This window comes from Diuraphis noxia, unplaced genomic scaffold (genome assembly GCF_037042655.1).
Source record: "Diuraphis noxia isolate RWA-SAM2 unplaced genomic scaffold, SU_Dnox_SAM2 contig0003, whole genome shotgun sequence".
Classification (NCBI taxonomy): domain Eukaryota; kingdom Metazoa; phylum Arthropoda; class Insecta; order Hemiptera; family Aphididae; genus Diuraphis; species Diuraphis noxia.
This window is the reverse complement of record NW_028301713.1, coordinates 52,897,724-52,913,985: the sequence shown is the minus strand read 5'-3', so window position 1 is coordinate 52,913,985 and position 16,262 is coordinate 52,897,724. Positions and strand designations below refer to the sequence as shown.

Genomic DNA, 16,262 nt, shown 5'->3' with positions numbered 1-16,262 from the left:
ATAAACATATTATTCATAAGTTTTTCTCTCAACATAATAATAATAACGAATACATTTTTATCGTAATCTTATATGGTATAGGTTACCAGCTATTACCTACATAACTGTAGTAATACAAGTTTTCAATTAAAGCGCTATCAATATTTAACAAGCACAACTGTACAAACCACAAGGCCGTCTACAGATATCTGGGTTTTCGTGAGGACCACGTTCACTGCCCTCGACGTAATCGCATCTCCTCCGTCTGTCCGTCTGTCCGTCCGTCCACAAACGTTTCCGGTCTGTCCCCAGAAAAAAAATATCCATCCTCTGTTCCTAGTGAAAGTTGTCGCTATATACGTATACATGCCTAAACATGCTTAATACAACAAGTATTCGTTTTCCACACACAGAAACATAGATTCCAGTCGTGAGACCCCGCGAGTGAGTGTGTGTCCAAGTCGCGTGGGTTTGATTGATCGGACGATCTTCTCGCGTGATCTCCTCCGACGATGACGGTCGCCCATTGTCTCCCTCGCCTCTCTCCTCCAAAGTGACCTATCTGCCGTTCAGTCGCTCTAAATGGTCCGACGTGCAGGACAGATATTGATAACAATCAAAATTCCCTCCTATAATCCTCCCCCCTCACAAACAATAAACACTGACACTATACAGCGGAGCATTCATGTTTGGACGCTTGTGAGAGTACCTCGCAAATTATAGTGACCTAACATTAATATAAAATATAAATTATGCACCAATAAGACATAATATGATGTTATTTTAAACATTAAACACGTAAAAATTAATCAGAAAACATAATGTAAAATTAATCGAATCGTAATTATATATTTAGTATATACATAATATAATTTAGAAATATATAAACACATATTAACTAGGCGTATATATTTTCAAATTAATCATATCAAACAATCAGTAACTATTAGGTATAATATTATGTAGACACGATTTTATATTTTGTATTTCTAATGGTTAGGTACATAAAACATCCATGTCTTATCCAATAATTCCACCATTATTCTACTAATTTTCAATACTTTTGGGTAAATATATTGACTTTGGATTTTAAAACATAAATACAATGGTGTAGAACTGTAGACTTAATAGATATCACTATCTACACTTATATTTATATTTTGTAGATTAAATAATCAAAATTACAATATAATAAGTAGGTATATATTATAATTACAAGTATACACTTAGTAGTAATACACTTTTAAACTTTACTCCACTATAACTAGTATACCCTTAATATAATTATGTAAATATTGCAGTTATCGAGTAGTTTAAATTATTATTAACATACTTTTGATCAATATATTATTTATAATATTAAAAAAAAAAAAGTTAACTCTTTATCGAACTATGCGTATCTGCTATCTTCGAATCATCGTCTACTCGTCTTCATTATTGTTTGGTGTATCAAAGTTTTAACATACATATTATAAATGTCAGTCGATAGTCATTACAATCGAGTATATTATTTAGATTAAATTAGGTAAATAATTTGTAGACATAAAATCTACCCAAACTAGATATTATAATAATAATTAGTTACTAGACACTATTATAATTTACAATAAACTGTAGTATTTAAAAAAAAAAACGTATCTTATTTACAATACAACTAGAATTAATTTTAATAACAATACCGTCCAGATTCTAGATTTTAAAGCGTATAATTAGTGACCACTTAATACATTAAGTGCAGCTATTAAATAAAATAAATAATTACGCTCTCTACCGCGTGATACCTAGGTTTCAATTTTATGTTTCACGAGATACTAAAAAAATACCCATTGGCATCAATATTATACACATACCTAATTTATAAAAAATATGCATACTTAATTTGATAAAAAAAATAATGATTTTATCTGGATATTAAATAAATTATAATTTTATGAAACAAACAATGATTGTTTCATTTTGAAATGATGTTTTTATATGATTTTAGTTACACTTCATATCTTACAACACCTATTATCACCAGCGTTGAAGTTTCCTAAAACATAAAAAAAAGACAAACATCTTTTTCAATACCTATTATTATATAATAATCAATGACAATTTAACCATTAAATATAAATTTTTAACAAGGACTTTATTTTTACATTTATTCACGTAGGTACCTATAGTTTTTAATTTTATATCAGATGAGTTAAATGTATTTTGTAAGGTAACAAGTAAAGCATAATAATCATAAAATAAGCGTGTAAATTACAATAATAGCAGTCAGCAGATATCATTGATGTATTAAGTGCAATATTTTTGCTCACATCACACCGTAAAGTCAATATCACGAGTGTTTATACATCATGTAATAATCTACTTTGTTATATAAAAACCTATCTTTTTTGAAGATATTTATTTTTCAGTATAATCTTAGCACGTCATTTTCAAATTTTCTTCTCGTGTTATAAACACGTACGACTAGCGATAATTGCACGTTAAAGAATTGTTTGAAACTAATTATGTACAAACGATTTGTAACAATAAATAAAATAAAAACATGATATATCATATTTTGCCCTGCAGTGCCAGATTAGCTATCCAAATTACCGAGAATCTCGGTGAATGATTTAAAGTTTGGACCAATCGTGTGATAGTGCTTAAAAATAAATTCATATTTAAAAATGATTAGCTACCTCATAAGCCCTCGTAACAATTTTAAACGTAATATTTTTGATAGCAGTGAAAATGTAAATGGGGTACTTAGTAGTTAAAATCTCGATGGACATACCATATGATGCGACTCTTTTGATATAATACCTACCTAATAAAATGTATTATCGTTTTATAATGTTACATATTATACAAGTATTACAAGCTCTTCAATTTTTTATGTGCAAGTGTATATGGCAGGTACTAGGCAGGTATTTGCGTAATTTGTTGAATGATTATAAGAATCTGTTGAAACCGCAATTATACACCGATCGTTATTTTCGTCACGAGAATGCATAATCATTTTGTTTTTTGTTTGTTTGTCTACCTCTTTTGTCGATAGCACTCTCTATTAACACGCACACACACACACACACACACACATACATATTAACATACGGTTATAACCTTAACGTTTTCAATCATTGACATGGCTTGCCAGCAGCGGAGGTTATACGCATGTGTCGGGGCCGCGTGGGCGATGGAGTACGACGACGACATCGGGGTTAAACAATGCGGTACATGTACACGCGGAGGACAGAACGAGATGGATAGATGCGATAAAAGATTTATACAAGGGAGAGGTGGAAATAAATAATAATAATAAAAAAAAAATCAGACATAGTGGCAGGAAAAATCATACTGCAGTTAATGCGACAGTAATATACTCACTACTATATACACAGGTATATACTACTACTACACTACTACTACTACTACTACTACTACTACTACTAATACTACTACTACTACTACTATTAATATTATTACGATGGTATTATATTATTATATTGATATACTCATACACACACACAGCCGGCGACGCCACCACCGCCACCGCCGCTGTCGGTATTATTGAATGGAAGGAGGAGAACACCGTAAGAGAAGAACGAGCCCGGCCATCGGGTGGGATCCAATCTTCAATGTATGCAACAGTTTCGCGTTCGCCACCGGGTGTATCAGGTTGCACGTGCTAATGAGATGTGGTAAAACGTGACACTTGTCACATGTTGACGCAAAAAAAAAAACTATACATATTATAATAATAATAATGTATCATAATAACATAATGTTAAACTTGTAATTTTTTTTCTCTACATTATTCGTTTACATATTTTTTCTTTCCGACTCCGTAGTAGGTACGCCGCTAAACAGCATAATATTAATATTATTATACGCGTTGCTGTCTCCGTTGTCGTTTCAGTCGGACGAAACACGTAATAGCGTTTTCTTCGCCGGCTACCAAAAATTTCCAAAATTATTCCATTAACATGTTTATTGGACTGTCCGGCGACGGATAAACGAATAAACCGCATCGATATACGAAACGTGACAGCAGCTGGAGTATACCAAGGAATAGAAGTCATTACTGAGGTCAGTGTTCACTATTATGATATTAATTAATAATATAATATCATTTTCGTAGCCGATTAATAAAAGCTATTGTTTACACTGCAATCACTGTTATTAACGGCGTCCCACCAAGTCACGCAACGTGTCTGAGTGATGCGATCCGTCAGAAAGGATACGTCGTTATTGTTATGTGATAACATTGTTCTGTTCAAATTTAAATGATTGAAATAATATAACATATTATAATGCAAGTACAGTACTGCAATGTGCACTGTGCAATTTTATTAAAATCGTTACAAAATATATGTAATGAATTCGTAATACGTATATATTTTGTATACGTGGATTATACAATATTTCAATAATAAACAAATGATTAATTGACGTTTCCTCCTCAGTAGTCAGTATTAATATAATAATAATTTAATAATACTATTATTGTAACATAGCATTATATTATATCCAATTGAAATATAAATTATGTTGCTCAACAAATATTAAAACCATCAGATATGATACAGGCAGGGTGTTGACATAATATTGGTACAATATTATGTCAATAATAGTACAATTGATAATTTTTTTTTTTTTTAAAGAGAGCGTTTAGTTCTCAAAATACATTATTTTAATAATTCAAAAGTGTGTTTAAGACTAACTAACTATACTTTCGAACTAAGTGCTAACTAAAAACTCTATAGTATGTTATGAAGTCTTGGTTTGTAATTATTTACAATTCTCAGTGTTTTAATGAATCAGAGAAAACTAATTTAAAATCATCATGTTAATGTATTATTATACAAACATCAACATTATTCTAAAATGTTTATTATTTTTATTATAAAGTAGATTCATCGGTAAGGTTTGGCTAATTGGTTTTTATCATTTAAAATGTCTATGGAATTGCGTTAATATTTAAATACATTCAAATATTCTATAGAATTATATTTATGACTATTAAAATCTTATACGTGATTGCACCATCGGGATATATGTACATTGTACATATATCGTAATATCAAAATACTATAACGATTAAAATGCATTGTTAATTATCCCATACGACGATAGTGCTTATCTTATTATTTGATTTTTTCTCCTAGTTCTTTTCATTGAACACAAGTTATCAATAGCCTAAAATAAAACTTATATCGTACTTATTTGAAATGAATTGGGAAATAATTGCATGTGTACTTTTCGAATAACAACTATTTCTGTTTCTGATTATGATTCATGAATAACTAAATTACACGCATTTTCAGACAACTATTGTTATAAATTAGTATATAAAGTAATTACTGTTTCGTATTGGGTTCTTAAATAAATCGCATTTAAAAATAACAATCTATTTGAGACGGAAATCAATTCCCATTTCGAATTATTACACAACAAAGTATAATTAGTTCACTGCGGTGGTTTTGGCGTGATGTTTCGTGTACCTATAGTAACGTAGGTACCTAGTAAAATGCTCAGTCTAAATCTTAAAAAATTATACAGGCATTAAAAATCCTAAAGTAAGGTTTTCTACGCATCATGTATAAAAAAACAAAATCTGTCTACGAGTTTTGTCCAATTTATAATATTAATATGTGTCTTTATTTACGTATATATTACGTAAGTATCATCATGATGCCAAATAGGTGAATTACTGAATTTTAGGTTTTTTTTTTATTATTTTTAATTGTTTGAGGTATCAACTGCATGGTTATTAGCCAGCATTACATATTAAATTTACATTATTTTTTTACATACTTGCTTAATTTCTATTAATTACCTATATTTATAGATTTACATTTTAATCTAAGTTAGAATATTCAAATCAGTTGACGCAGTTCTGTTGAGTTGACGAAATTGAGGAGCTTTTTGGTCGTCTCGGGAGTGGGTGATAGCATCTCGTAATTTTAAGTTTATCACTGTGAATCATATATATTTCTTAAAATAAAAAACTTATTTTTTTACAATTTGAAATACACAATCTGTACAACATCGCACAATAAATATATATATGATATTACGTATAATAGTAGCATGGATATTTTGAATTAAGAAATCACCCTTTGGTGACACTTGGTTGGGAATTAACACTGTCTAGAGTCTAGAACTTGGTTGTTTTTTTTATTTTTATTTATTTTTTTATTTATAACAAGTCACGACACCAGTTCCTTTTAAGACGACGCCCGGGGTTTTTCGGTATGGTTTGAGTGTAGAGGCTCTTTATCAATGAATTTTGGTGGGTTTGTAGGTGATTAAATAAAAAACTAAAAATATAAAATAGTAATTGTAGCTTTCAAATTCAGGTAGAAGTATTGTAGAAGTAACCTGTCGACTAGTGTTGAATTATAATTTCATTGGGTACCTGTTATCCAAAATAATTTAGAGCTGTTAAACACGATTGATAATCAAAATATTATTTTAAAATTATTTTGTAGCATATGCGACAGTGGATTCCTTATTAATTGCTTTTATATACCTAATACTTAATTACTTCAATATAATGTTCTAAAAATTCCTAAGTTTTCACGTACTCTCGTATTCGTATATTCATATACTGATTAACTACTATGAGTATACATATAATATTCTATTTTTATGTGATATAATAATGTACATTTGTACAATATTAAATAATTTTCACAGCGAATATGAAGCGATAATAATAATATTATTGTTATATGTACCTACCTACCTAATACCTATAGGTACACTAAAATATAGTAAATTTATTCTAGAGCTTTTACCAACTTATTCAATACAATTAAATATTATTTTAAACTTACTGTGCGCAAATAAAAAAACATGATTGTAGTTAGTGATAAAAAATTACAATGCATTGGTATTAATGTATTATACTTAAATTATAATTTATGTAATAAAATAATAAACCCGTTACATGTGATGCACACATGGTTCGTCTTCGTTGCATGTCTGCATGTCGTATAAGACCACTTTTGTGGCTTTTGACAACCGACAACATTCACGTACGATCGCGGCTGATAATGATGTATATTCGACTCATACCAAATACAAGTTACAGTTGAAAATAATATTAAAAATCATAATAATGTACCATTGCAATTCAGCCTGTTATATTATATATATATATCATATACAGAGAGTGATTGACGACACACATATGCATTGTCATCTGATCATCAAGATGGTAATTATTGAGCTTTTTATTTTCTATCACATGACATACATTTGCGACTTTACTACAGGACACAGAGTAAAACTAAACTTACATAAAATTACATACACCTATTTGTTTCTTCAGTGTGTCCTATTACTACAGCATATTATACTCTGACTATTATTGGCACCCTTACAAGTTACAAACATAAAGATTTGATGTAATTTCTAGAAAACTAAACTAAAAGGTACCTAATTACGAGCAATTATAACATCAACTAAAGTCAATATATTAAATTTTCAAAGCTAAATGTGTGTTGCATCTTATAAACCTATGTACTAAGATATTTGCGCATCATGTGCTTAGAAAGACTTTGATATTTTTTTATAAGTTCCTTTCAATGCTAATAGAAATAGAAGTTATAGGGATTAGCATCAAACAAATTATTGGTCAAATTGTCACAATTGTCACAAAACTCACCACCGATTTTGATATAGAAGTGTGTTTTATTAACATTATAACATCACAGTTGGCAATACATATTGTTCATTCAGCCGAAGAAAATATTATTATTATAGGTACTGTTCAAAGTTTTTCGTTTGTCAGTACCTACATTTTGTATTTTTGGAAAAAGATGCGTTGTATACGCATAATAGATACGTTTAAAATATTATTGTACATGAAAATCCATGCTTGCCGAAACTAGATTATTCCACCTGTTGATGATTTTTTTTTTTGGAAAAGTTTTTTGCCATGGTTAATTTTTCAAACAATTTATTTATTTATAAATATTTATAGACGGTTATCAAATAATAAGGTAGTTGCGTTTCGTATTACATTAACTTTATACTGTAGATAATATTTGATAATACCTACATTTTTAATTAATATTTTCAAATTACGAATACTCTCTTTAAATAATTACGTTTTCATTTTAAGATTTGTTATATTTTGTTTGAAAACACCAGTTACTTTATTATTATTATTTAAAGTTTTTATATTTTCTCATTATGTTCTTAATATTTATTGACATTTTCATACATTGTGGCGTAATTTGCCACAAATAATTCATTTAATACAAAATGTATATTATTTTAGATTTAGAGCAGACCATTGAATGAAAAAAAAAGTATTTAGTACAAAAAATGCTCTGATATTCAACCTCGAGGAAGTTATTGAAATAAAATTGATTCAAAATTGTATTTTAGGGGAGGGAAACATAATTATGAACATCTTAGAATTTAACAATATCAGGTGAACAAAATGGGAATATTTACACAAAAACAACTCTATATTACACCGGTTTTGATTTTTTTGTAATTAAAAAATAGATTTTATATGATATGAAATTGTTCACAAATGTTCATACATGCATTTTAAGATGATACGTTTTTTATATTTTTTGTATTTCATTTTGAGTTAGGTAATTATATAAGCACATTTAAAATTGTCTATGTTTTTGGTCTTTTGAGGTTATGGATGATGAACTGTTTGCTGATGAGTGAAATATGAAGATTTAATACAATGCCACTATTAAGTTGATCATAAAGCAATTTAAAAATATTAATAACAACAGTGTTTTAAGTTCAAATTCTGACAACATTTACGAAAATCAAGAAAATATGCTCATGCAACATGCACATTATTTTGTACATTGTTGAAAATTTATAAAAATTTGAATTTAAATACCTTATATATTACAAATGAAATACACAATTTCTCATAAGTTTTTGAGAATGATATAAACCATTTTAGTATAAAGTCACAAACATTTTTAATATTTGTATTAAGTCTTAAAATTGAAATCTTGATGAAATATGCAAACATATTGTGATATAACCTTTTATCTTTATTTTTTATTTTTATTAGCTTCTAGTGTAACTATGATAGCTCAACAATTATCAAAATATAACAATACCATTTATATTCAAATGTTTATTATTATTGATACAAAATATTAATCGTAGAAATCTAAAACATTGTACTACTTATTTATACATTTTCATTTTATGTTAAATCTTCTATTAGACCATGTAATTTACAAAATATTTATAAATAAAATGTTAATGAAGTTTAATACTCAAACATAACTTTATTTTAACGTTTATCAAAATAAATATAAAAATAATAAAAATGTTTTTAGATGATTGAACATTCAATTTTTTCATAATATATTATGATGTATATAATTTATATAATATTTTTTTGGTGCAATGAATCCAATTTAAATATTTAAAATATTTTTTAACAATACAATATGTTTTAAGAAAGATAAATTTATAAAAACAAATGTAGGCGATATAGGTATATCTAATAAATATACATAATATTATATTATACGATACTACGTATACCATTACACATTGTACATAAATTCAGATAAGTATTCAGTAAATTGCTGTGTCTTATGTGTAAATAATATATAATAATACTTTTAAAAGTGTAGTGAAAAACTCATTATGGTTGATTTACAAAAAAAAAAAAACATATGTTTCCAGAAAAAAAAGTAATGATTCATTGTTACACTGTGTAATATACATAGGTACATAGGTACGTAATAATATACGTAGCTCATTTATTTGTGCCGGAAATGCGTATGTGTCTTGATAGTTATTTAATTGGGGGGTAGCTTTTATGATTCAGTATTACGTTCAAAAATATCACGAAATAACACTTGATTTACATCATGTCATTATGTTGACATTAAACAATTTTTCAATTTTAAGCAACATTCATGTTTCACGGAAAATTCACTGAAATCGTCTCGATTTTTAAAGTTTGCAACAATATTATAATATCCAAACAAATATCAAATTCATTAGCGAGTGCTCATTGATAGTAATAACTCTTATTTAATGTGCAACTATAAACAAATGAACAGTAAGTACATTCAAACATATAGAATATAATAAATTTAAATATCGATGTATTATTACTGTATTTAAAACAGATAGAAAAAAAAAATGATTAGGTTCAGAGTAGTTTACTTTAAAATATTTAAGACTATCTGAAAATATCCATTTATTAAATTTTTTATTACCTTTTGGCATTCAATGCAATTCATTTGTGTTTTTTTTTTTAACAACTATGTTCAGAAATCAGAAATACTAAAAATTATAGATTTAAAATTAAACTGAGTTTAATATAAAATCTATAAAAGTATTATAGGTACGGAATGAAACATTTTGACTTCTTACATTATTTTAAAATCAATAGCTCCCCCCACCCGTCTTACTCAGAATTGAAAATACATTTTCTCAAAAAAAAAAAAAAAAAACTCGAGAGAATATTTCTTTCATTGAAATATTGCTGTAATTTTAAATATCGCACAAATTATGTATCTAATTTCTTAACAATGCATTAAAATATTGAAAGCATAAATACATTATATAACGGTTGATTATTTTAAATTGAAATGTAAATATAATTTTAAAATGTTTTATATATTTTCAATCATTTGATATTATACTTGAACTTTAAAACTGGTAGGTTTTCAGTTTAAAAACGTATATAAGAATTATTATTTATAATTAATACGATTTGAAACCAATATTTGTTTTCTTAATGGAATTTAAAGTTTTTATAATTTAGGTAGGATTATGACTTTTTGAGATTTTTTAAAGTTGCAGGTTGTACTCTTATAACGACCGTTACTATGATGAATTATGTGAAACACGAATAAAAAAATAATAAATAGGTTAAGGATATTTTTAAAATAATAATATATGTTGTCTGACCTACGATTTTAGAAAAATAGTTTAGGCGGGTTAAATACGTCTTATTCTCCACTAAAATAATAGAATCAAAAAATTTCGTGATGAAAAATTAAAAATAGCTTATTTAATCAAAGTATAAATACGATAAATACGTTTATAACCTCTTATAACCAGAGAAATTTTGATTATATGTATTTCATTATTAGAAAAATTATAACATTTTATCCAATTATTTATCGTATGTAATGTGTATAATACATATTATATAAACATAAATAAATCTTCATGAAATACCTATTATTTTAGTTTAGTATGATGAAATTTCAATTATTAGACCATAAAAACAATGTTAGCCCTAATGAGCTTCAACAAATGTCTCGGAAAATGATGGAATCGCTGGTGCAAACTGCAGATATCACACCCTATACGTGCTGTTGCTACTGCTGCAGTATTAACAGGTAGATGGTAACCTAAACGTTCAGTGAAAACGATTTTTCTATGTTTCTTCGAAACGTCCGACTTCGCACCGCCGGTATATTTTGTCCGTAACAAACCCACGGCCGCCCAAGTGGTTTCCCCAGATAATATCAATGGATAATACGCGCGCGTGTGTATGTGTGTGTGTGTATGTGTATGTGTATGTGTATGTGTATGTGTATGTGTATGTGTAAGATTGTGTCGCCGACGAATGAGTACGTGAGTTGTTATTATATATATTATACGAACCTGTGTGCTTCAGCATCACTGTTGGTCCTGTTGTCATGGTCCGTATACATGAATGAATTCCGTTGCGTCGCGGTCGTGTGGTGGGACGGACGGTGCAGTGAAGGAGTGTAGAGAACCAAGGGAACGACGGTACGTAGGGGGTCCGGAAGGGGGCGACGGAAAGGAAGGGTAGAGGCCGAGGAATGAATGAAGTCGAAATCCATAGTCGTGGCGTGCATGCATGGAGCGATTTCACACTCGGTTTGTGTGTGGCAGGCCAGCCGTATCGGTACATCAATGGATCCGACACCGGATGCATCATTGATCTCTCATCGTGAAGAAAACTGTCCGGAAAACTCGCTGTACTTATACGTTAACACACACACGCACGCACACACGCGCGCGCCCACACACACACACACACACATACCACGCACCACACTCACTCACGCACGTTCAAGCAACTACCACTTCTTCGTACAAGAAAATATTTCTCAAAAACTAAAATTATAATACATATCTATATAATATATATATATAGATATAGATAATATATCGTTCCAATATACGCTATAATATTATTATAACTAATAATAATAATTTTTTCCGTTTTCAATATTTTTTTTCGTATTTACGTAACGTCAGCTCACAGGCCAAGATTCGATACTTCATTCATACAGCATATTTAACACGCCAACGGATATCAAACTGTTAATATAACATTAACATGTTTGTTTGAATATGTAATAAATATAATTATAATCTTGGCATTTGATTTGGATCATAAAATCATATATTATACAACGTTATGAACAATATTATAAAATATACTTAATAGTTAGTACATTAAAAATCACCGTCCTGCGACTACTTTGCTGTTTTAACTTTTTGCACTTATATTTATAGATTTTGAAGCGCTGAATTCAAATCTGTAATCAATTTTTCTCTAACACGTCTAGTTTTTCTACAATTCGAATAATAAATATTGTCTCTTCTGTATAGTCATTAGTCATACAATAATGTACGATATATTCGTCGAATTATTATTATTATAAACTGAATGTCGTCTACTTTACTGAAATTTTAATCTTATCTTTATTAAATTGTTTATCTTATAGTACCTAGTTCTTATCTTATAGTAGTTCAATTAAATATATTTTTAAACTCACACAATTTATGTTTATTCTCTATAGTTACGTTCATTTTAGTCTTCATATATATAATACGTCATAATTTAATTGAACCACAAAAAGTTGTATTACCTCCTTTGCACATAAAGTTAGGAATAATGAAACAATTTGTAAAGGCCCTTGATAAAAATGGACATTGTTTCAAATATCTGTGCGACAAATTTCCTGTATTATCTGAAGCAAAGCTCAAGGAAGGTATATTTGATGGGCCACAAATCAGAATACTAATGAAAGATACAGATTTTCAAAATAGTATGATCACCGTAGAAAAAAATGCATGGACTAGTTTTAAAAGCGTGGTGTCGAAGTTTTTAGGTAATACGAAAGATCCAGATTATAAATCGATCGTAGCCGATTTGATTAAAAATTTACAACTATTGGGCTGTAATATGAGCATAAAATTGCACTTTTTAAATGCACATATTGACTATTTCCCGGAAAATTTGGGTTCATTAAGTGAAGAACAGGGTGAACGTTTTCATCAAGACATCAAAGAGATGGAAAGGCGATATCAAGGTCGATGGGATGTCAGTATGATGGTCGATTACTGCTGATGTTTAAAACGTGAAACTGAAAAACATAGCTACAAATGAAAATCAAATAAATTTAGTTTTTACGAACCCGCAAAAAAAAGAACCGATAGCAAGTTACTTGAATAATTTTTTTTTATACTTTAAAAGTAAGAGTTAAAATAAACAAATGTATTTTCTAATAAGTATGCTTAATAATATTTTGAATTTTACTTTAGTTAAATTTATAGAAAATAAAATATTTCAAATAAAATAATAACGTATAGTATTATTTATATGTAAATGTTATACTATCTTGTAAAAAAACTAGACGCGATAGAGACAAACTAATTTCAGATTTGAATTTTGCGCCTTAAGATCTATAAGGATCAGGTATTATTATACAAACAACAAAATTAACAAAATATTTTGCAGGACGGTGAAATCAAAACATTATTAGTTCTTCCAACTTCAGTTATCTCGGTACTGGACAGTGAGATATTGCGTGGTATTCAATTTGAAAATAATAATTAATTATTACATTCAAATAACTATCCTTAATGATGATAAAAAATATTTTATTTTGAAGAAAGGTCTTGTGCATACTCTTGTGAATTGGACGAAAAAATTATTTTATTAGTAATACCTACAGTTAATTCGTTTTCCATTTTTTTTAAATCTTATTTTTTTAGACTTTATACCATACTAATATACTATACAAAAATATACAGTATACTTAATATTTAGACATCATAATCCACACAAAAATTAGTTCTAATGTTATACACACAAAACTTGGACGATGATACAATCATAATAATACGTGTTGTTCAAAGGTTGCGCTAAGAGTGATATGTCAATTATAATATAATAATTTGACAGTCAATCTAAAATATTTAAATACTTAATAATTCATCATTTATAATTTCCAATACTTATTTAAGAGGACACCACACCCGTATGTGGACTGTCTTCGTCATACAAACGTACAATATACAAAATATGCTTTCAGAATAGAACCAATTTTATGTCGTTAGCTTTAATATTATAGGTATAGTATATAACATATTGATCTATGACCAAATTTAAAAAGAACATTATTTATGTTCTCTCGTCTCTCCTTGTCGGTTCTTTACGATATTTTAATTTTCAAGCAAATAATAATCGTTTTTATTTTACTTTTTATTTTACACACTCATAATTCACATCAAAATTTAAATATCGTAAAAAAACAATGATAGAACACAGTTAATGCATCTTTTAGTTGAATAATAGTTCTTTCTCTAATATTTAAACTAATACTTAGGACTCTTAAACTACCTATTTTTTTTTTTTAATAATAATGAAAAATAATGAATTTAAATAATTTTCTAAGAATTTGAATTTGTAAAATCAAATTTCAAACAAATATAGATTAAACGAATAGATTAGTTAATAGTATTTTTATATAACAACATTTGGAATATGAAATAATTTATGTAGATTGTCATTTAAAAAAAGGTAGTAAGTAAAAACTTAAAAATTATATCGATAAAAAATAGTAATGTATGTTGGTAAAAAATAAATAAAATATTATATATAATTAAGCTAGAATAATTATTGGCATTAGCCATGTTTTACCGACAACAAATTTTAGTAGCTTTAATTGATGGATAATTCAATTTAATAAAATGTTATTAATCATAGCTATAAATATAAATATTCGATAGTATCTATATTAGATATTATGTATAGGTATAGCAATTGAATGGAAGGAGAATATTAGGATCAATATTTATCATAGAATATAGTTGGTACATTTTTTAAGCAGTTTACGTTAGTCACATTGTTTGACATAATTCTCAAACTTTTCAACTCATAAACGTAATGCTTTTATAGAGTATCTAAAAATTCGTTAATGATGTGAATACCCTTAAGTAATTTGGAGTCATTCAGGTCGGTTCCTTTCACAGATATTAAATGCATTCATAGTAAATGTGTATGTAGAAATAATATAGGTATACTATTTAGAATATACTTATGGTGGTTGTAAAAAATAATTTCGGTTTTGATAAACTTCTCAGATAACGCTTTAAATTAAAATGAAATGAAGTTTTAGTTCAAATTGCAGGGCACTCGTGGGTATTTCATAGGTTCGTATAATATGTTTGATATTGATTAAGCACTTTTTTCAATAGGAAGGTTAGGTCATTATTTTCACATAATTACTATTGTGTATGATTATGAACTAATAAAAAGTTTGGTTATTATTATAAATCTAAACGAGATTTTTCAAAACGTATTATATAAATAACGATTTATATTTAAAATTACTATTATTTTGATGGTTCAGTGATCGATGCTTGAATTCTGTTTCTGTTAGGTAAACCTTACTTATTAATTAATTTATACCTTATAGAATAAAATTATCAGAGCTAAAGGAAGTAACAATAATAAAATATTGCCATAAAAAATAACCAAAAATGTATTATTTTTAAATAAATACCTTATAATAATTACATTTAAAATGCAAATATTTTGTTAAAATAAATCAAAGATTTCCATTTAAAAAAAAAAACAAATAATACATGATTATTATTGTATGATATATACTTATTCACGTTATGTTAATATTGTTCATATAATTAAATTATAATGTTAATTTAATTGATAAAATGTAATATAAATCAAACGATATTATCGAAGTAAAGTAAAATATATATCTTAGCTTCTTATATATGTATATTGTATATATATATATATATATATTATCCGTCTTAAATATTAATCTCTACACGTTTCGGAATTTATAATTAAAATTAATCGCATAAGTACCAATGATAAATTCAATTTATATTATAATTCTACGCACGACGTATAATAATATGATGTCATGTGAGGACATCATTAACTCGACATAAAGATTTAGTCGGTATCACAATACACGGGAAACGTCAAACGTGTTATAACCGTAAAATCGCATATAATATTATGTCGACGACGTGCACCTATT

General features: G+C 27.6%; 1 protein-coding gene across 1 annotated transcript in view; it reads left to right on the top strand.

Annotated features, from left to right (window-relative positions):
* The first annotated feature begins 3,640 nt into the window (after positions 1-3,640).
* lov (BTB/POZ domain-containing jim lovell protein) overlaps positions 3,641-16,262 on the top strand; it is a 63,911-nt gene continuing 51,289 nt past the window's right edge. Inside the window, exon 1 of the mRNA XM_015524162.2 lies at positions 3,641-4,044. The gene's annotated coding sequence lies outside the window, so the exon portion shown is untranslated. The remainder of the gene's footprint in view (positions 4,045-16,262) is intronic.